Here is a 21905-nt window from a genome sequence, read left to right on the forward strand (position 1 = left end):
GCTCACACATACATCTAGCTTGCATAAAGGCATGCTGGCAGAGCTAATAATTACAGCCTACATGGAAATGGACTATAGCTGGAGTTGGAAATGACTCAAATTACAAAGGGAATATGGCACAATAATCTACAAATACCAAGTGTGTATGTGTGATGAGGGAGGAATGAGAGAAAATCTTAACAATTTAGGAAAAGAAAGACCAGGAGCAATGTCCACATGGATATGACACAGGTTTTGTTCAATAATGTTAAAATGTCCTTGCAATGTTGGCTTTTAATTAAAAGATGGATAATAAGGATAATACTCCACAATAGTGTAAGCCTTTTGAGGAACCCTCTCCCACAAATAGATAGATAGATAGATAGATAGATAGATAGATAGATAGATAGATAGATAGATAGATATACAATGTAAGCAGTTATCCTATAACTTTGGGGTTTAATCAAAGGGCTTAGAACTAATTGAAAACCATTTATAACAAATTAATAGCCAGTTGTTTATTGAAATTGATGCCAACTCTGCAGGAACAGAGGAAGGCTGTCCAGCGTGGGCAAGGAACATACCCGCTTCCTTCCATTCTGCCTTGGGAAGCAGTTAATGTGGCAGGACCAGCTGAATTGGAGTTCCCATCTTCTCTGATGCTCAGGGAGGAAGTGTTCCTCTGTGGGGTCTGGTAGCCCTGGAACATTCCAAATAGTGCTTTCCACAGCTCCATGTCCAGCAACACCAGACCAGATTCTCCCCTGCATTTGCAGTCACATGGAGTGTTTCCCAATCCTAATTGCTGCTATGTGGGAGCAAATGGGAAGGGCAACTGGGGAAGAGAATAGTCCCGTCTCCCTCACAGCTCCATGTGGAAGAGGGCTCTGCCAGTGGTCTTGGTCACCAACTGGCAGAGCCCATTTCTCCCAGCATTCAGAAGCAGAATATTTGCCCCCAGGTAGTTTTAGTGCCAGAGAAGACAACCTGTTCTATTTTCTATGAGCAGCTAGTAGGACATACACAGTCAATGAAGTGGCAGCAGCTGGCTTCCTGAACCAGCTCTCCCTGCACACACAGTGCTGCTGCCATGAAAAGGCTCCACAGGAGGCAGTCAGTGAGAGGCAAACCCCTCTGTCTACAACCAGGTCCTAAATCTTTGCACACCAGGGAGGATAATTCTCTGCAGCTGTCAAGGGGCATGGGTTCAACTAGATCAGACTCCAGAACAAAATACAATCACTGGCATTGTTTAAAATAATACATTATTTAGCCAGCAATTAGTGGAAGCTAATAGTTGGGTGTGATAACAATAGATGCAGATAAGCCCGAAGCTCAATGAGATGAGGCTAAGAGACAGTCAAAAGATCACAGCTAAAATTAGTCACTTCTGGTAAGCAGGACAAGGGCACTACCCAGGGCTGCACCGTGTGAAATGCAATATCAAAGGTTTCTCTCTGCAGGGGAAGTAAACATCACTGACATACATGGAAAAGGACAATAGAGAACAAAACAAAGCCAAGAAAAAGCTGGTTCTTTGGTAGTGGCAACAAAACTGACAAAGATTTAACTAAAAATGACAATTGAAGTTGAGTGCACACCGTTTACTATGGCAGAATTAAAATGGGACCTCGCTATAGACCTCACAGAAAGATAGTAGATTTGAAGGAAACTATGGATAGCTTCATATCAACCAATTAGATAACTTCGGAGGAGAGACAAAAATTGTTAGACACAGCTTATTAAATCTGAATAAAAAATAAATATAAATATTAAAATGTTGTAAAAGGAAATTTGTTTTATATAATTTCCCTATGTAGCCTCTGCTGTGTATAACTTGCAATTTTCCTTGTGAATGCTGAAATTACAAATATGTGATATCATGTCTAGAAGCACAAAGCAGCCTTTTAATTTTTTGTTTATTATTTTTATTTATTTGTTTGAGAGAGACAGAAAGAGAGAGAGAGAGAGAGGAGAGAAAGAGAGAATGGGAGCACCAAGGCCTCCAGCCACTGCAAACAAACTCCAGATGCGTGCACCCCCTTGTGCATCTGACTAACGTGGGTCCTTGGGAATTGAGCCTCCAATCTGGATCCTTAGGCTTCACAGGTAAGTGCCTAACCACTAAGCCATCTTTCCAGCCCCCACAGTAGCATTTTAAATAGTACCCCCAAATTATCTTCAAGTGATGATTCAACAAGCAAAATGTAGTATGATACTTGGGAGATTAAGATTCTAGAACATCTTATCTTACATGACAAAGGGACTTTGCAGGCAGAATGAAGGCAAGGCTCTTGATGAAAAGTTATGGCTGAGTTATCTGGGTGGCTCCAGTACAAACACCCTCAAAGATTCTCAAGAGCGAAAGTGGAAGTGAGAGCATACTGGGGAGATGTAAGTTAGAAGAACGATCACAGTGACAATCAAAGTTACTTTGATGATGGAGAAACAGGCCATCAGCTAAGGAAGGTCACCTTGTCTGGAAGCTGGCTGAGGGAATGAAATGGACCAACCATTAGAAGCAGCAGAGGAAATAAGTCATGCTGTCAACTTTTCTTCTTTAATTTTTTTTAAGTTAATAAGTCAATGGGTGTCATTATGATACTTTCATACATATATATCATGTTAACTTGTCCCGTCCCACGGGACCTAGTTATTCATGGGGGGAGGAGGACCCTAACCTGAAATAAGATGGGCGAAAGAGAGAGAAAGAGACTCAAGCAAATGTACACTTGTCAAGAGTCCAATTTTATTGAGCCTGAGCGGTCTTTTAAAGGGTTAGGGTTAGGGTTAGGGTTTTGGGGGGGGGGGAGCTGGAGGAGGCAGGTGGTGGAAAGTTACAGAATCTTCTTAGCCTTTGGCCTAGGACAGTTTGCCGTTATTCCGAGAAGTCACGGTACAGTTCTCACGTCTCTGCAGTTGCCAGGCAGGATGTTAATCAGTTAGGTGTGGCGGGGTGGGGGGATGAAGAAAGGTCAGAAGTTGCTCAGGGCTTGTCTCTAACATTAACTTCCTCTTGTTTGTCCAGTCCATCATACTCCTTTGCCCCTCCTCCCTCCAGCTGGTCCCCTTTTTCATCACCCTAAATAATTATCCATATATAAAACACACACACACACACACACACACACACACACACACACACACACACACGGAGAGAGAGTGAGAATTTCTACATGTGAGAGAAAATGTGGTATTTTTCTTTCTGAGACAAGCGTATTATACTTAATATAACCCCCAAATCCATCTGTTTTCCATTTTCCTGCCAAGAACATAATTCCATTTCTTCTACATTTCCCAGTTTTGGGGATAAAAGTTTCCAACAAGAGTTCTTTAATAACCTTTTAGATTTCATTGAGATCAGTTACAATGTTCTCCTTTGCATAACTAACTTTATTAATTTGTGTCATGTCACTTTCTTTTGGTTAGTTTGGATCAACATTTGCCAATCTTTGTATTTGAAGAATCAAATCTTTGTTTCATTGATTGATGGGTTGCTGTGGCTACTTCAGGATATTGGAAATAACAGGACTATAGAACAATCCACAAGAAAAGTTCAGGATGGATTTTCCCTAGGATGCAAACATCATAGCTGGTGGCACTGAATTACCCAAGCCTTTTGGAGCCCAGAAGATTTCATCATATATCCAGGATGCACAAAATGGAGCTACAGAAGTTGGTATTTGTCCTTGGTTTTTTATCTTGCATTGGTTCAATTTCTCCTTGTTATGCCTTATTTTTGCAATGGGAATATTTACTGTGTGTGATTATATATTTGAAGTAACTTGTGCTTTGATTCTGAAGGACTTACAGTTAAGAAACTGTGTTATTCATTTAAATATGTTTAACCATTTCTTCAGACCTGGAAGAAAACTTACTTGGTCAGGGTGGGAAATATTTTTACTATGCTATTGAATTCACTTTTGCAAAGGTTTTATTGAGAATCTTAATGCCTATGTTCATCAGGAATATTGACTTATAGTTTTTTTTTTCTTATGTCTCAATCTGGTTTTCTTATTAGAGTAATGCTGACTTCATAGAAGGAGGTAAGGAGCATGCCTTCCTTTACAGTTTTATAAACTTGAAAGGCAGTAGTTTCAGATCTCTGTAAAGGACTGAACAGATTCTACAGTGAACCCATCTGTCTTGGACCATTTTTAAATAGGAGATTTTAAATTACTTATTTTATCTTAATGCTTTTTATATATCAGTTTATATTACTTATTTCATCTTGATTTAAATTTGGTAGGTCATATATGTCAAGTTCACCCATTTGTTATAAATTTTCTAGTTTTGTAGAATATAGCTTTGTGAAGTATGTACTGTTATTCTCTTGATTTCATTGGTATATTTTGTAGTGTCTCATTTTTCATGTCTAATCTTTCTGATTTGGGTCTTTTCTTTATTTCTTTTGGTTAACTTGGCTAATAGTTAATCAGTCTTGCTTATCCTTTAAAGTATCAACTCTGCTTCATTGATTCTTTTAATTCTTTTTTGTTTATTTCTATTTCATTGGTTTCTGCCCTGATTTTGGTAGTTTCATTCTGTCCAGTGCTTTTGGCATTAATTTGTTCTTATTTTTCAGATGTATCATTAAATTATTTATTTAAGATCTATTTTTGAAATGCAGGCACTTAGAACTACACACTTCCCTCTTAGGACTATCTTTATTTTATCCCATAAGTTTTGTCATGTTGTATCTTCATTCTCATTATTTCTATATTTTAATTTTCTTCTTGATTTCTTCTATGACCCATTGGTTGTTTATAGTATGATGTTAAGTCTTCATGATTAAAAAAAAATTGTTTATTTATTTATTGTGTGTGTGTGAGAGAGAGAATGGATGCATCAGGGCCTCTAGCCACTTAAAACCAATTCCAGATATATGCACTACTTTGTGCATGTGGTTTATTTGGGTACTGGGGAATCAAACCTTAGTCTTTAGGCTTTGCAGGCAAGTGCCTTAAGTGCTAAGCCATCTTTCCAACCCCCTTTATGGGTCTTTGTGTTTACTATTATTTCTTTTGTTTTTTTCTATCATTATTTTATTGTGGTCAGATATTATGCAAGAAGATACTTCAACTTTTCTAAATTTTTTGAAACTTTCTTTGTTACCTAATATGTGAACTATTTTAGAGAAAGTTTCACAAAGCTGTAAAGAATGCATATTCTCTAGTGTTTGGATAGAATGTACTGTAAATATCTGTTAGGTTCATGTTATCTGTGTTGTCATTTAAATGAATTGTTTATCTGTTTATTTTCTTTCTATATGATCTGTTACCTGATGACAGTGGGGTATGAAGTTATGACCTATTATGTTATATCTAGAAGAGTTTGCTTTATAAAATTAGGCACACCTGTGTTTGTAGTGTACACATTTAAAATTATAATGACCTCTTGATGGATTATTACCTTGGACAGTACAAAGTGGCCTTCTTTATCTCTTCTGATTAGTTTGGTTTTGGTTTAAAGTCTATTTTCTCTGACATTAGCATAGGCCCAATTGTTTTTTTCCTAGTTTTATTTAATGTGGATATCTTTTCCATTTCTTTACCCTTAGGTCATGATAGTCCTTGATAGTGAGATGAGTTTCTTGAAGGCAGCAAAAGGATGGGTCTTGTTTTCTGATCCAGCCTGTTAATCTGTCATTTGATTGAGGAGTTGAGACCATTAATAATCAGAGTCATTATTGAAGACTGTGAGCTACTCCCTGTTGTGATGATGGTTTTGTGCAGTTCTGTATTTTCTCCATTTTATTTGCTTAACAGTTCTAGCTTTGGTTATGGACTTTTTACTCCTGGTTCCTGTTGAATCTGTTTTATCTCCTCTTCAATAAAGGGCATTCTGTCTCATAACCTCTGTAAGATATGGTTAGTACTGATAAAATTTTTAGCCTGCTTTTTTGATCCTGGAAAAGCTTTCTCCTTCAATTTTAAAATATAATTTTTGTTGTTATAGCAGTTTTGGTTGGCACCTGTAGTCTTTCAATACTTCAAATACTCGATATCTTTTGGAATTTGCCTATCTAAAGGAATTTCATTTGTCTTTTCAAGAACTTTGTACTTACACAAGGCAGAAGTAAGGTCATAGGAGGGGCACCAGCTGGGGTGGGTGTTGGTTTTTTACATGGAGTATCCAGGTAATGGGGATGGGATGGGGAGAGAAGCACCTGTGAAGATGTGGGCTTACACAAGAATTTGAAGTAAAGAGAGGTATGGTGTGGGTTTGTTCACCCATGGAGAGTGGAGAGGAATAGCATATTGGACAAGTGGAATATAGGGATAGAGGGAGGTCACTAGGAGCTCTCCTGCAGGCATTTGGTTCCACCAATAAAAGGGGCATGTGGGCATAGGTCAGGGAATTGGATATCATCCTTTGTGGAATAGAGACTGGGAGAGCCACATGAGCAGAGTAAGTGAGGTGACTGTGGACTCATATAGAGGCATGGCTGGACTAGGGATACAGAGAAACCTGGATGAGGATTAAGGGAGGATGCTTGGTAGTTGGGAAGAAGTTGGAAACATTCTAGGTGGCACAGCTGGGTTTGAGGGCCCAGAGAGAACCATGTGCAGGGTAGGGGAGGACACAGGGAGTTGGGAAGAAATTGAGAACTTACCTTCTACAGCATGGGTAGGCTAGTTTATTTACTAATGTGTGTGTGTGTGTTTGTGTGTGTGTGTGTGTGTGTGTGTGTGTGTGTGTGTGAGAGAGAGAGAGAGAGAGAGAGAGAAAAGTGTGCATTGTATTATACAGTGCAGTGTATTATACAAATTCACATGCATGAGTACTAGTGCACATATGTGTACCGTGGCACATATGTGGATGTCAGAGGACAACTTCTGGATTTTAGTCTTTGTTTTCCATCGTTCCTTTTCATTGTTGTTCATTGCTTCAGACATAGCTCACTAGGTTAGCATGTCTACAAGCCTCCATGAAAATCTCCTATTTCTGCCTTTTCATTACAAAAGCCTACAGTGACTTCTGGATTTTACATGGGATGTAGGGATACAAATGTGACTCTGGCTTGAGTGGTGAGTGCTTTATCTAATGAGTCATGTCACCAGTTCTTATTTACTTAGTTTTGTGATATACTGTGGATTAACTGCAGGGAACTGTGTAGGCAAATGCTAGTTCTGTTGTGAATAAGACTGTTCAGGGTATTCTATGGCTTATTTTCAGTTATGAGAATAAGCATGTCTATAATTACAAAAACTTGATGGCATTTTGATAGATATTATGTGAATACTATTGATCAATTTGGAGAGAAGTGGCTGTTTTCTCTTTCTGTCAATGATGAGGATAGAAAGCAAGGTGCAGTACATACTAGACAAATGCTTTACCACTGAGCTGGATCTTAAATCCAAGAGGTGACAATCTCTTGACAATGTTGAGTTTTCCAGTCCACAGACACAGCCTGTTTCTATATTGTTTAATGTTGGGGGTTATTTCTACAATTTTCTTCATGCAATCCTTATGCATGCTTTATCAAAACATTCTAGAAATTATCAGAGAAAAAAAGTTAACTTTTATTATCATAACAATAAGATTAACATTTATTTTCTTACTGACACAAATGAGCCTAAGAAGATATGGAACACTACTGAATATGCTGCAGAAAAGACGTTTTTACCCTAAACTTGAACCCTATATTCCATCAATTAGATCACCAAGAATTCAAAATTTTTACCCTGACACATGCTTTCCTGTATTAATAAACAAAAGAAAAAGTTTCATCTAAAAGGAAGAAAAATAGGGTATACCGAACATAAATAATGACATTAGAAAAAGATGCTTTCACCTAAGTTAGTTATATTTTATTTTTATAACATAAAGATAAGAATAAGATGCCAGCCAGGTGTGGTGGCTCACGCCTTTAATCCCAGCACTTGGGACACAGAGGTAGGAGGATTGCCATGAGTTTGAGGCCACCCTGAGACTCCATAGTGAATTCTAGGTCAGCCTGGGCTACAGTGAGACCCTACCTCGAAAAACCAAAAAAAAAAAAAAAAAAAAAAAAAGATACCAGATAGTACAAGGAAATCCACACAGCCGAGACCCAGTTGTGGGATCATGTTAAGACCCCTTCCTAGTTTGGGAGGATGCATACATTGATTCTTTGTTTCTTTAGTTCAAGCATAGCTTTTCATATGAAAAAAAAATGCCAAGAAAAGAAAAGAATGTGCAACTTTGAAATTGAAAAAGCATTTAAGGGAAATAAAATCAGAAGCCAATTAAAGTAGCTTTAATATAGTTTCATTTAATTCTAACATGTCCTCCTTTGTGCATATTGCCTTTCACTGGGTTCAATTTTGTGAAAACTACACCTGCATTGAGACCACATTGTAAGCAATATTTTCTAGTACTTTAAATGTAAAAGCAAAATTCTTATTTGGCATCTGATTTGTGTGTATTGAAATGTCTCTCAAGGGACTCAAAGTGAACTTCTGATAATTCAGGTTCATGAGCTCTTTTGAAACCATTCAACTTTGGATTTTAGAAATTAACAGAAGAAAAAGACAACCTATTATTTTCTTTTTTTTTTCTCCTAGATTGGTGCTAAAGTCAATGAAAAAGATTGCAGAGTAAGCCAAATTGTTGCTCTTCATATTGTCCAATGGCTGTGATAATTAATGACCTGAACTCTTATCTTACCCAGCTCACATGGAAGGGAAGTCATATTAATAGCCATATTAACAAATCCTAAATGAAATTTTGACTGAATTATCATTTTTATAGAGAAATAAAAGACAAAATATAACAAGAGCCCAGAAACTTTCTGAGGAGCTATATATTTCCTCTACAAATATTGATAAAAGTGGGTCAAACTTAAATATCTAAACAAAATGATATATTAGATATACTTCTGCACAATAGCCACTTAACAAAATTACTTGTGTATGTGTTTCATGAAAATCAGTTATAAAATAGAATCTGTTGTTTCTACATTTTAAAATATATACTTTAATAAATGTACATGTATGTCAATATCCACATCTTTCTATTTGGAAGGCAGGGAAGGTATGAAGTATGAATATTTTGAATAAATAACGGGTTCCATTTTGGTATTGCATGCCTTTATTTTTTTACTTTTGTGCAAAAACACAAGACAAAAAATAATACAAATTGGTAAGAGACCATGGTAGCTACATCTGTCCAAATCTTGGTGCAAAATTTAATACAACAAGGTCAATGAAAGCACTCCCATTCCACCCCCACACATCCCCTTCCCACACATAACACTCATCTCAGCATAGGTACAAGGTTGAGAAGACTGAAAATGCCAAAGCCCTTGTAAGCAAAAAATAAACTCTAAACACAGCAGAACAGCAGCCAAGGCTTCCTCTTATAAGAATTTGGGGCAAGTAAATGGAGTTTGAGTCAACTGTGGAAGAAAGAAATGAGAGAGCCAAAACTGAACAGAAGGCACACCTGGGAAGGGATTCTAGCACATCAGGGAATTGAGTTTGGGGATAACTCTCAGAGCCCATGAGTCGAGGGCATAGCCTGCACAGGGGACTTACGATTGTCTGTATGAAGTGTCAGCTTTGTCCCCCACCCTTTCCCTGGTCTCAGTGTTTCCAGTCTCCTTTCCACATGCCTTCTCCTTTAATGGACTGTGTCTTTTCCTTGTTTTTTTTTTTTTTTTATTCTATTCTTTCTTTTTTCTTTATGGAAAAAAGATAATTAGCCTGGAGTGAAGCAGAGATGTCCTCACTAAACAGGAATGAAGTATTGGAGTTCCACTTTGCTGGCTGAGCATAATGGTTCACACTTGAAATCCTAGCACTTGGGAGACTGAGGCTGTTAAAGTTTGTTGAGAATTTATGGTTGGGATAGAGGTAAGGAGACAAAAAGTTATGTGAGTTTAAGAAATTATTGCAGGAGACACACATATATATCCTCCTTTCTTTTTTTATTATTTATATATACAGTGTATATACAGCCATGTTTGTACCATTGTCAGCCTCTTCCCTGTCCTCCTCCGAAGGGACCCTCCTCATTGGGGAATGTGGGCTGTGCATTGTGGAGTTAACCATCAGTTATGGGGTGGAGGCAATTGTCTCTGTGCATAAGGTCCCAGAATGTAGCACTAATATCTTTCTGCCCCTTCTTTTGTGAATTTTCTTGAGTCATGTTGGGTTTGTTTTAGGTCTATTTCAGTGATGAGTTCTTGGGAACTTCTGTGTCTCTGGATATCTGGTATGGTAGGAGTTGAGTGTTCTCTGTGTCTATCTCCTTCACTCTTGTGCTGGTACCAGGTTCACCAAGAAAGCAGCACTATTGTTCATTTCCCCAATTTCTCTATGGTTTCAGGTGGGACTCTGGTGAGGGGCAATGGGCTGATTTTCTCCTCAGGTTCTGCATCCATCTGAAAAAGAGAAGCAAATTCCCCAATGGCAAGTGAAGTCAGCACCAGATAAATGGGATAACCATTATTATTTTAGATAGAATTTAATAGGTGTAGCCCACAATTAGTGGGAGCTTGATAATGGAGAGCAGGCTCACTTTTTGGTTATGGCTTATTTCCCAGATTCAGCTATGAATTCTGTTCCACTGAGCAGATCTGTTAGCCAAATCAAGAGCAGTTGGTTACCCACCAAGGCTATGTGCCACTATTGCCCTTGTATGAGCACCATGTCAGGTTGTTTGTTACTGAGTAACTTAGACCACGAGTTGCTTGGACAGATGCTCATTTTCCCCCAGTCGGTCATGTAGCAGATTCTAGCACTAGACAAGCTGTCTGGGGACTGACTCTCTTCCAGATTCCAGCCAGGTCAGTCCATGTTCAATACCTACAGTATATGGTGTTTTTGGTAGTAGAGGTTATTACCATTAACCTTTGGTGGGTCATCCCATACTCTGACAGAAATCTGTCTTCTTTTGGGAGACCTTGTAGGTCTCTCTGATCAATAGCTCATTGTGGATGTTAACTGCATACTGGTACTGGGAGTTACCACACCAAGGGAAAGGAAGGAGAGAAAACATAGGTAGTATAAAAGAGAAAGAGAGAGGAGGGAGGGACTGATGAAGGGAGAGAAAGAAAGAAATGCCTATTAGGTATGTCAGCATCTCAGGCTGATCAAGGTTAGGAGCCACAGATGAGTGAGACCATGCAATGATTTTCTTTCTGTGATTGTATGAGTTTGATGAGAATGATCTGTTCTAACTTTGACTATTTCTCTTCAAATTTCGTTGTGTCCCTACTTGGTATTTGACAAAGGCCCTAACAATGTAGGCTGGACAAAGGATAGCATCTTCAACAAATGGTGCTGGACAAACTGGATTACCATATGTAGGAAAATGAAATTTGATCCATACATTTTGCCATGCACAAAAATCAAGTCCAAATGGATCAAAGACCTCAATATAAGACCAGAAACTCTGCTACTACTGGTAGAAAAAAAGATAGGAGGAACTTTCCATGATATTGGAGTGGGAAAAGACTTCCTGAACAAAGCTCCAGTAGCTCAGGATCTTGAACAATCACCCAACCTTTGGGATCTCATGAAGCTGAAAAGTTTCTTCACAGACAAACATTTTTTGAGTCATCTACTCTTACCCATTTTCTGTCATTTATGATAACTTCCAATCACTTTTACTCTTATAGGACTAACCATTATCAAAGTCTAAAGTCAAGCATTATGGTTCATGCATGAGTGTGTGCATGTGCACATGTGTGTGTGTGTGTGTGTGTGTGTGTGTGTGTGTTATATGCTCATGTTTATGTGCAGGCATGCAGAAGCCAGAGACACATGTAGGGTATCCTCCTGTATTACTCTTCTTTTTTTCCTTGAGACAGAGTCTGTCATTAAATCTTGGGGCTCTTGCCATTTCCAGTGATCCTCTTTTTTCCATTTTTTCAATGCTGGCATTGCAGGATTGCATGACCATGCCTGGCTTTTTACATGAATTTTAGGAATTGAACTCAGGTACTCATTTTTGCTCAGCAAATGCCCTTGCCCATTGAGCCATCTCCTTGTTATTAGCATTGTGATGTATTTTTTTTGAAGGGGGGGGGGGTTGTTTCTTGAGGCAGAGTCTCATAGTGGCCTAGGGTGACTTGGAATTCAATCTGTAGCCTAGGCTTTGAACTCACAGTGATCTATTTCAGCCTTCTGAGTACTGGGCTTAAAGCATGTGCCACCATGCCTGGTTTGCATTAGGATTTTTATTAGTATTTTATTTATTGGTTTATTTGAGAGATAAGGAGAGAGACAGACAGACAGAATGGGCATACCAGGGCCTCTAGCCATTGCAAATGAACTTCAGATGCCTATGCCACTTTGTGCATCTGGCTTACATGGGTACTGGGAAACTGAGCCTGGGTTCTTAGGTGTCACAGACAAGTGCCTTAACCACTAAGCCATCTCATCAGCCCTGCATTCAGAACACACACACACACATACACACACACACACACACACACACACACACACACACACACGCACGCACCTTCTAGACTTACAGACAATAAATCATGATGTTTTGCTCCCCTCCTCCACTTTCCTTTTCACAGCTCTGCTCTCCATCATATCCCCTCCCTCTCTCCATTAGTCTCTCTTTTAATTCGATGTCATCATCATTTTCTCCTATTATGAGGCTCTTGTGTAGGTATTTCTAGGCACTGCAAGGTCATGGATATCAAGGCCAATTTCTGTCTGGACATTTGCACTGTATAAATGGTACCCTTCCTTTGCTCTGACATTCCTTATGCCACTTCTTTTGCAATGGACCCCAAGCCTTGAAGGGTGTGATAGAGATGTTTCAGTGTTGGATACTCGCCTTTTGGGTCATCCCAGTGGGCATCACCATCAAAAAAGAGAAGCTTCTCTAACTGAAAATGAGAATAACATTAATATATGAATATGATCATTAAGTATAATGCTTTCAAGGCAATTTGGTGACAACAATATATGCATTTAGCCAGACAAGAGCAGGCTGTATACCCCTGAGGCTCTTGACCTCCCCTGCCATAGGCTTTTTTTTTTTTTCCAGTTATCAAAATTGTGGATTTTGCATTTTGTAGGCTTTTGATTTGGTTTTCAGTACCAAGCATGTATACCCTCCTATAGAGCAGGTCTTCAGTCCAAATAGAGAGTAGTTGGTTTCCCCAAGAGCAGACATACTACCATTGCACTTGTTCAGTCATTTGGCTTGTCTGTCCAAACTTAAGGCTTCCAGTGTCCACTGTTTTCACTACTAATGGCTTTTGTCTCCTATAGGGCTTCATACAGTGCAGCTTTTTCCAGCTTGCAGTGGGCTGGTCTTCAGGGAGAAGGTTTTATGCTCAGCACCAGCATGATTTCTCAGTGATTTTGCCACTCAGGCATGTGATGTCTTCAGCAATAGGATCTTACTATCTGTTTCACAAGGGAAACCAAGGACCTTGGCAATAGCCTGTAATGTTTTGGAGGCAATAGGACCTCCCTGGCCAGTAATTCATTGGAAGGTATCCCATCCCAGGCACTAAAAATTTTCTAGTAACAATCTATGGCTTCTTAATGTGCCATTATTCAAAAAAGTAGGTTTTCACATGTCTTATTCAGAATATCTTGAATTTTTATTGATTCTCCCCGCTGCCCTTCTTTTATATAATCTCTTCCCTGGCCTCACTTAGACCATTCCCCTCCTTGTCATCTGTTCTTTTACTTACATATATACAATACTACCCCCTTAAGTCCTTCCCTCTCATCTCTACCTTATAGCTTTTTTCTAGCATACTGGCCTCTGGTACCAATTTTGGTTTCTAGCTCACACACATCTATACATTTGTAGCTAGAATCCACATATGAGAGAGAACATGTGACGTTTAGATTTCTGGTCCTGGGTTACCTCACTTAGTATAAAGCTCTCCAGATCCACCCATTTCCCTGCAAATATCATAATTTTGTTTTTCTTTATCACTGAATAGAACCCTATTATGGTAGTTTGAATAGATGGCCCCCAATATATTCAGTTGTTTATTTGTTTGTAGATTGCATCTGCAATCACCTGGCTGGAGGCAATGTCACTGGGTGGCTCTTAAGGTGTGGTGGTGGGTTTCAGATTTCAATCTATAGATATACAAGGTGTACCTAGCTGGAGTTGCTAAAGTGTACTGTGCTGTGTGGCTTTTTGGCTTTTGGCTTGTACTTCTCTCTCTCTGCTTGGACCTGTGAAGGCAGGCCAGCTTCTTCTGCCATTTATGGAACTTCTCCTGGATCTGTAAGTTTCAATAAATCCCTTCCTCCATAACTGTGCCTGGTCTGGAAGTTCATCTCAGTGAACCTGAAGCTGTCTGATACACCCATTGTGTAAATATACCACATCTTTATTATCCATTGCTCTGTGGAGTCTGGTTCTATTTCCTAGCCATTGTAAATAGAGCAGCAATAAACATGGTTATACAAGTATCTCTAAGTCAGTGAGAAGAGTCATTTAGGATATATGCCTAGGAATACTATACCTGTATTATATGGCAAATCTATTTTTTGGCTGTCTCAAGAACTTCCCACACTGATTTTCACAATGGCTGCACCAGAATACATTCACACCAACAGTGTAGAAGAGTTCCCCTTTAACTACATCCTTGCTAACATTTGTCATTTGTTTTCTTGATGGTAGCCAATCTGACAGAAGTGAGGTGAAATCTCAAAATAGTTTTAATTTGCATTAACCTGATGGCTAAATATATAGAACACTTTTTCAAATGTTTATATGCCATCTGTATTTCTTCTGATGAGAACTCTCTATTTAGTTCCCATTGCCCATTTCCCATTTTTTTTAATTGGGTTGTTGATTTCTTATTGTTCTGCTTTTTGACTTCCTTGTATGTTCTGGATATTAATCCACTGTCAGATGTGTAAATGGCAAAGATTTTCTCCCATTCTGTAGGCTCTATCTTTTCTCTATTCACAATGTTCTTTGCTGTACAAAAGCTTTGTAATTTCATGAGATCACAGTGGTTGATTAGTGGTTTTATTTCCTGAGAAATTGGGGTTATATTCAGAATGTCATTGCCTATGCCAATTTGTTGAAGGGTTTCCCCTAATTTTTCCTTTAGCAATTTCAGAGTTTTAGTCTGATATTAAGGTCCCTGATCCACTTGGATTTGATTCTTTTTTTTTTAATTTTTTGTTCATTTTTTATTTATTTGAGAGCGACAGACATAGAGAGAAAGACAGATAGAGGGAGAGAGAGATAATGGGCGTGCCAGGGCTTCCAGCCACTGCAAACGAACTCCAGATGCGTGTGCCCCCATCTGGCTAACGTGGGACCTGGGGAACCAAGCCTTGAACCAGGGTCCTTAGGCTTCACAGGCAAGTGCTTAACCACTAAGCCATCTCTCCAGCCCTGGATTTGATTCTTGTACATGGAGAAAGACAAGGATCTATTTTCATTCTTCTACTTATAGATATCCAGTTTTCCCAGCACTACTTGTTGAAGAGGCGATATTTTCTCCAATGGAAAATTTTGGCATTTTTGTTAAAAATCAGATGGCTGTAGCTGCCTGGATTAACATGTGGGTCCTCTATTCTGTTCCATTGATCTACATGTCTGTATTATTATTATTTTTTGAGGAACTTGTGAAGGGGAGAGAATCCCTGATTACATTTTCCGCATGTTTGTTGTTCATATATAGGAAAGATTTCTTTGGGTTCATTTTGTATCCTGCTATGTTGCTAAAAGTGTTTATCAGTCCTAACAGTTTGCTGGTAGAGTCTTTAGGGTCCTTTATGTATAGAATCATATCATCTGCAACTAGTGATAATTTTATCTCTTCCTTTCCAATTTGTATCCCTTTTGTCTCTTGCCTTATTGCTATAGCTAAGCTTCCACTTCTATATTAAATAAAAGTGGGGACTATATTAAATAAAAGTGGACACCATTGTCTTATTCCTGAATTTAGTGGAAAAGCTTCAAGTTTTTCCCCTTTAATATTATGTTGGCTGTAGGTTTGTCATAAATCGCTTTTATTATGTTGAGGTATGTTCCTTTTATTCCCAGTTTCTGTGATACTTTTACCAAGAAGGGATGTTGGATTTTGTTGAATGCCTTTTCTGCATCAATTGAGAAGATCGTGGGAGTTTTGTCCTTCAGACTATTTATATGATGTATGACATTTGACTTCTATATGTTGAACCAAACCTGTATCTGTAGGGCAAAACTTGGTCTGGGTGAATAATCTTTCTGAAATATTCTTGTATGCTGTTTATCAATATTTTATTCAGAACTTTTGCATGTATGTTTATGAGAGATATGGGTCTGAAATCTTCTTTCTTTCTTCCTTTTTTTTGTTCTTTCTTTCTCTGGTTTCGGGATCAGGGTGATGCTGGCTTCATAGAAGGAGATCAGTAGAATTCCTTCCTTTTCTATTTTATGGAAAAGTTTGAGAAGCAGTTGTGATAGTTCTTCCATGAAGGTCTGGTAACTTCACCAGTAAATCCATCTGGTCTGGACTTTTTTGAGTTGGGAGACTTTTTATAACTTCTTGGAATGCCATACTTGTTATAGGTGTATTTAAATGGTTTAATTCATCTTGATTTAATTTTGGGAGGTCATATGAATCAAAGAAATCATTAATTTCTTTCATATTTTCAAATGTAGAGTCATATTTATTCTTTTTATTTTTATTTAATTTAATTTAATTAATTAATTTATTTTTATGGTTTTTCAAGGTAGGGTCTCATTCTGGTCTGCCGGAGACAATAAGCATGCCATTTCAGGATCACGAGGAATTGAGCGCTGAAGAGCTGCTTGACACAGTTCCAGCCCAGCTGTTTCTTTCTTAAAGTCCAATGTGGCCCCTCTATAGAAAAATCTTTGGCTCTCTACACTATAGAAATATGTGGTTTTTGTATAATGTTTGTCTTTCTCTGTCTTTCACTTGGTGTACCAATCTCTAAGTTTACTTTTCCAGTAAAAATTGGTGTTGGTGAAGTGTTGGTCAATGTATCTGAAAGAGGCTCTGGCATAGAATTGGGAAAACAAGAAAATGGGTCACAGATAATTGTTTTCCTTAAAGTCCTTAAAGAAAGTCAGACATGGAGTAAAGTACACTTAGGAGGAAACAATGAACCTCCTGGAACAATGTAAAGATTGTTCTGTGACTAATTTTTCTAAATGGTGGCAATTGCAACAAACTATGACTCTTTACCAAGAATCCTTACAGGGAAACAACCAAAGTCAGAAAGAGTCTAAGTATTGGAGGGATGTGAAAAGGAAAATTCAAAATAAATGATTAAATGATAAATGGATCTACTGGATCAGTGATTAATGATGGGAAGCCCCATTTGTGGTTGTTTTACCTCTCACCTTTAATATAGTAATGAAAAGTAAAAGTTCAGGAAATCACAAGTGCTTGACCGCACATACATGGGGAAAATGTGAAAACAGTTAATCATTATAGGGGCCTAACGACTTTACTTGAGGTGAATAATTATGGGATTGTTCGATAAAAAGGAATAACAAAATGTTTCTATAAATTCTGTGAAATTGTACCTTTCTTGAAGTTTGTTCTTGCATGACGTGATCAGAAAGTAAAAGACTGAGGCTAAGAGCTGTGGCAGCAGAGAAGCAGAAAAATATAGAAGCATGGAAGCATAGAAACAGGGAAAACAGAAAAAAAGACAAAAAAAAAAAAAGAAAAAAAAAACAAGAAAAAAATAGAAAAATAGAAAAAAAAATAGAAACAGAGAAGGAGGCAGAGAGAGAAAGATGAAAAAACTCAGCTGCCTTTAGCATTAGCCCATCAGCTTGCACCAGAAATTGGCTTCAAGTCATTATTTCAATACTCCCTTTCACACCTCTCTTCGGGGACCCTCCTTCAAGCCAGGGCTGGACCCCAGCACTGGTCGAGGCTGACCTGGATTTAACTATGTAGTCTCAGGGTGGCCTCCAACTCTTGGTGATCCTCCTACCTCTGCCTCCCAAGTGCTGGGATGAAAGGCATTCGCCACCACGCCCAGCTTCATATGTATTCTTAACGTATATCTTTATGATTTTCTGAATTTCTTTGGTGTCTGTTGTAATGGTGCCTTTTCCATCTCTAATTTTATTAATTTTTGTCTCTTCTCTCTTTCTTCTAGTCAGACTTGCTAAGGGTTTATCAATCTTGTTTATTCTTTTAAATAACCAACTTTTGTTTCATTGATTGTTTGGATTGGTTTTGTTTGTTTGTTTGTTTCTGTTTCATTCATTTATGTCCTAATCTTTATTTCTTCATGTCTACTTATTTTTTGGTTTGCCTTTTTCTTCTTTTTCCAAGGCCTTAAGGTGAACCATTAAATTGTTTACTTGTGTACTCTCTAATTTCTTAATATAGCCACTTAGAGCTGTGAATTTCCCTCTTAGGTCGGCCTTCATTGTGTCCCAAAGGTTTTCATATGTTTTACTCTTATCATCATTTGGCTGTATGTATTTATTGATTTTCATCTTGATTTTTTCAATGACCCATTCATCATTCAATAGTGTACTGTTTAGTCTACATGAATTTCTGTGTGCTTTCTAGTTTTTTTTTCTTGTTGCTAATTTGCAGTTTAATCCCCTTTTGGTCAGATAGAGAATAAGGGATTATTTAAATTTTCCTGTATTTGTTGAGATTTGCTTTGTGTCCTAATATATGGTCTATTTTAGAGAGTATTACCTATGCTTCTGAGAAAAATGTATATTCTGCAGCATTTGGATGAAATGTTCTATAGATATTAGTTAGGTCTATTTGTTATATGACATCATTTAATCCAGTTGTCTCACTATTTCTTTTTTGCTGGGATGACCTATCAATTGATGAGATTGTAGAACTGAAGTAACCCACTACAATTGTGTTTGGTGTTATCTGTGACTTTAAGTCTAATAGTATTTGTTTGATGAAATTGAGAGCTCCATGTTAGGTGCATATATGTTTAGGATTGTAATGTGCTGTTGGAATACTCATTGAATAAGTATAAAACGTTCTTCTTTATCTTTCCTCACTAATGTTGGTTTGAAGTCTATTGTGTTAATGATAAATGTTAGAATAGCAACCCCTGCTTGTTTTCTAGGCCCATTTGTTTGAAATACCATTTTCCATCCTTTCACCCTAAGACAGTGTCTATCTTTTATTGAGAGGTGAGTTTCCTGGAGGCAACAAATGTCAGGATCCTGCCATTTTAATCCAGTCTGCAAGCCTGTGGCTTTGGTTGGGGGCATTGAGGCCATTGATATTAAGAGTTGTTATTGAAAGGTATGTATTTATTCTCACCATTTTTCTTATTATATACTGCTTCCCATTTTACCTTTACTTGCTTGTTTTAACTGGTATTTCAGTACGGTTTATTTTTTTCCTATTTCTTCTTGCTTGTGTTTTGCTTTCTCTTCAGCATGAAAGATTCCTTCAAGTATTTTCTGTAGAGCAGGTTTAGTTGTAATAAGTTCCTTTAGCCTGTTTTTGTTGTGGAATATTCTTATTTCTCCATCAATGTGGATAGATAGCTTTGCAGGATAAAGTAATCTTGGTTGACAATTGTTAACTTTCAGAACTTGGAATACATCATTCCAAGCCCTTCTGGATTTTAAAGTTTTTGTTGAATAATCTGCTGTTTTGCTGATGGGCTTGCCTTTGTAGGTGACTTGCTTTTTCTCTAACTGCTTTCAATATATTTTCTTTAGTTTGCATGTTTAGTACTTTAATTATAACATGGCAAAGAGAGGTTCTTTCAAGATTTTGTCTGTTTGGTGTTCTAAATGCTTCTGTATGTGCATTGGGATTTCTTTCCCAATGTGGGGAAATTTTTCTTCTATGATTTGTTGAAAATGCTTACTAAGCCTCTGTATTGAAATTCTTCTCCTTTCTATTATGCCCTGATTTCTTATGTTTGATCTTTTCATAGTGTCCAGGATATCTTGAATTTCCCATTCATATCTTCCTATTAGTTTGTCTTTCTTTTTGTTGGATTGTATTAGATCTGCCACCTGGTCATCTAGTTTAGAAATTCTGTTCTCTCCTTCATCCATTCTAGTGGTAAGACTTTCCACAGAGATTTTTTTTTTTTTTTTAATTTGACTGACTGCATTCTTCAAAGCTAGAATTTCAGCTTGGTTTTTCTTTAGTATTTCTATTTCCTTATTCATGTCTTGTAATGATGTCTTTATTTCATTAAGCTGTGTTCGCTTTCAGATGTTTGTTTTATTCTTTAATTCCTCTGTTTTCTCTTTGATTCATTTTATTCCTTCTTTAATTTCTTTGAGTCTAGATACAATCTTTTTTTTTTTAAATCTTTGTCAGACATTTCATCTAAAACAGTCTCATTGGTGATCATTTCTGATGGATTTATAATTTTTAGTGGGATTGTATTGTCTTGATGCTTCATGTTTCTTGTAGTATAATGTAGTGACTTTTGCATCCTGAATTGATTTGATGCTTGGGTTTTTTACTTATCTGCAGTGTTCTTGGATGTGGTGATCAACATTCCTATGCTTCCAGGATATGCATTTCAGGTGCCAGATGTAGCTCTTGTACTCCAATACATGTGTAGGAGTAATCCTAGGTGTTGTGTTTGCTTGCTAAGCAAGTATTCTAGTGGACTGGGTAGAACAATTTACTGTCAAATTCTAAACTTCAACTGAGTAATATACACATTCAATAAAACCAGCACAGAGTATGCAATTATGGGGATTAAAATAGATAGCCTTATAAAGCCAAAATCCCTAAGGGTGTGTATTGCTCTACACCCTTAATCTTGTCAGCTGGAAGGTAGAGATTTCTGTTCTGAATTGGTTCCAGTCAGCCTGGATCTGAATCAGACCCTGCCCCCAATAATGACTGAAACAACTGATAAAGGCCCTGTAAATCTGAAAGCATCAAAGGCACACTATTCAACCACCAAATACAGATTATTTGAAAATGGTAAAGCCAACCAAGAATATGTAACACATAACCTGCTCTGACATGGAAAGAGAGATTACCTCTTCCAATACAGGCCTGTGTACTATTTTTTTTTTTTTTTTTTTTTGGCAGTTGGCTGCATTACCTCTTGGGGTAGCTTTCAATCTCCCCAGTGCTGAGTGCCCACTTCAATCCATCTGTGTTGTTCTGTGGATCTGGATGCACCACCAGGGAGCTTACCTGTATTCATATTTTAATGGTCACACTCTCCATGAATGATGTTTTATCAATACACCTCTGGTGGATGTTAATTTTAGACATAATGCAGCAGGAGTTGGCCCATCCACCCTCCAATTCTCTGTTCTACATCATCGTCATGGTCACATTTGACAGCAAAGATGCATAGGCTTATTCCTATACTGAACATATTGACTCAGAAACCTAACACTTAGTAAGATCACATGCACTTGTAATGCTAGCTCTCAGCCAGCTGAGATGGGGCAATCTGTGGTTTCCACACAGTCTGGGCTAATTGGGGAGAGCCTGTCTATAATAAGAAGGAAACAGCATAAAATCAGGTGACAATACAATATATCTTATGGTGTCCGGTATTATCTTAATTCAAGTCAAAGTAATTCTATATAAAGGCCTAGACTATTTTCTGCAATTCATTATCTATATTTAGCCATTGGCTTGGTTTTGGGGTGAATTATCCTTTGTAGAAATTATGTGCAAAGCACAGTGGGGCTGGCTAGAATGGACTCTGGTTTTCTCTCAAATTGATGTATGCTGGTGACTCTTATGCCCCTCAGTCTTCTCAGAGTATCTATCAGCAGACTGCAGTTTGCAGTGCACCAGCCTGCTGGCTGGGCAGTTCCTGGTGTGAGAGCCATCAGCTTTGTCACTTGACACCTTGCTCATTGTGAAGACCAGGCTTTCACTGACAGTCTTGCCAGATCACATAGTTACTGCCATTAACTGATCTTTCTGGGGTTACCATTTCAGGAAATTCCATGGATTTTTGAATTGGAAAAAAAAATTATGTATATTTATATATGAAAACATACAGACAAAAGATATAATA

Source organism: Jaculus jaculus, chromosome 3 (genome assembly GCF_020740685.1).
Source record: "Jaculus jaculus isolate mJacJac1 chromosome 3, mJacJac1.mat.Y.cur, whole genome shotgun sequence".
Lineage (NCBI taxonomy): Eukaryota > Metazoa > Chordata > Mammalia > Rodentia > Dipodidae > Jaculus > Jaculus jaculus.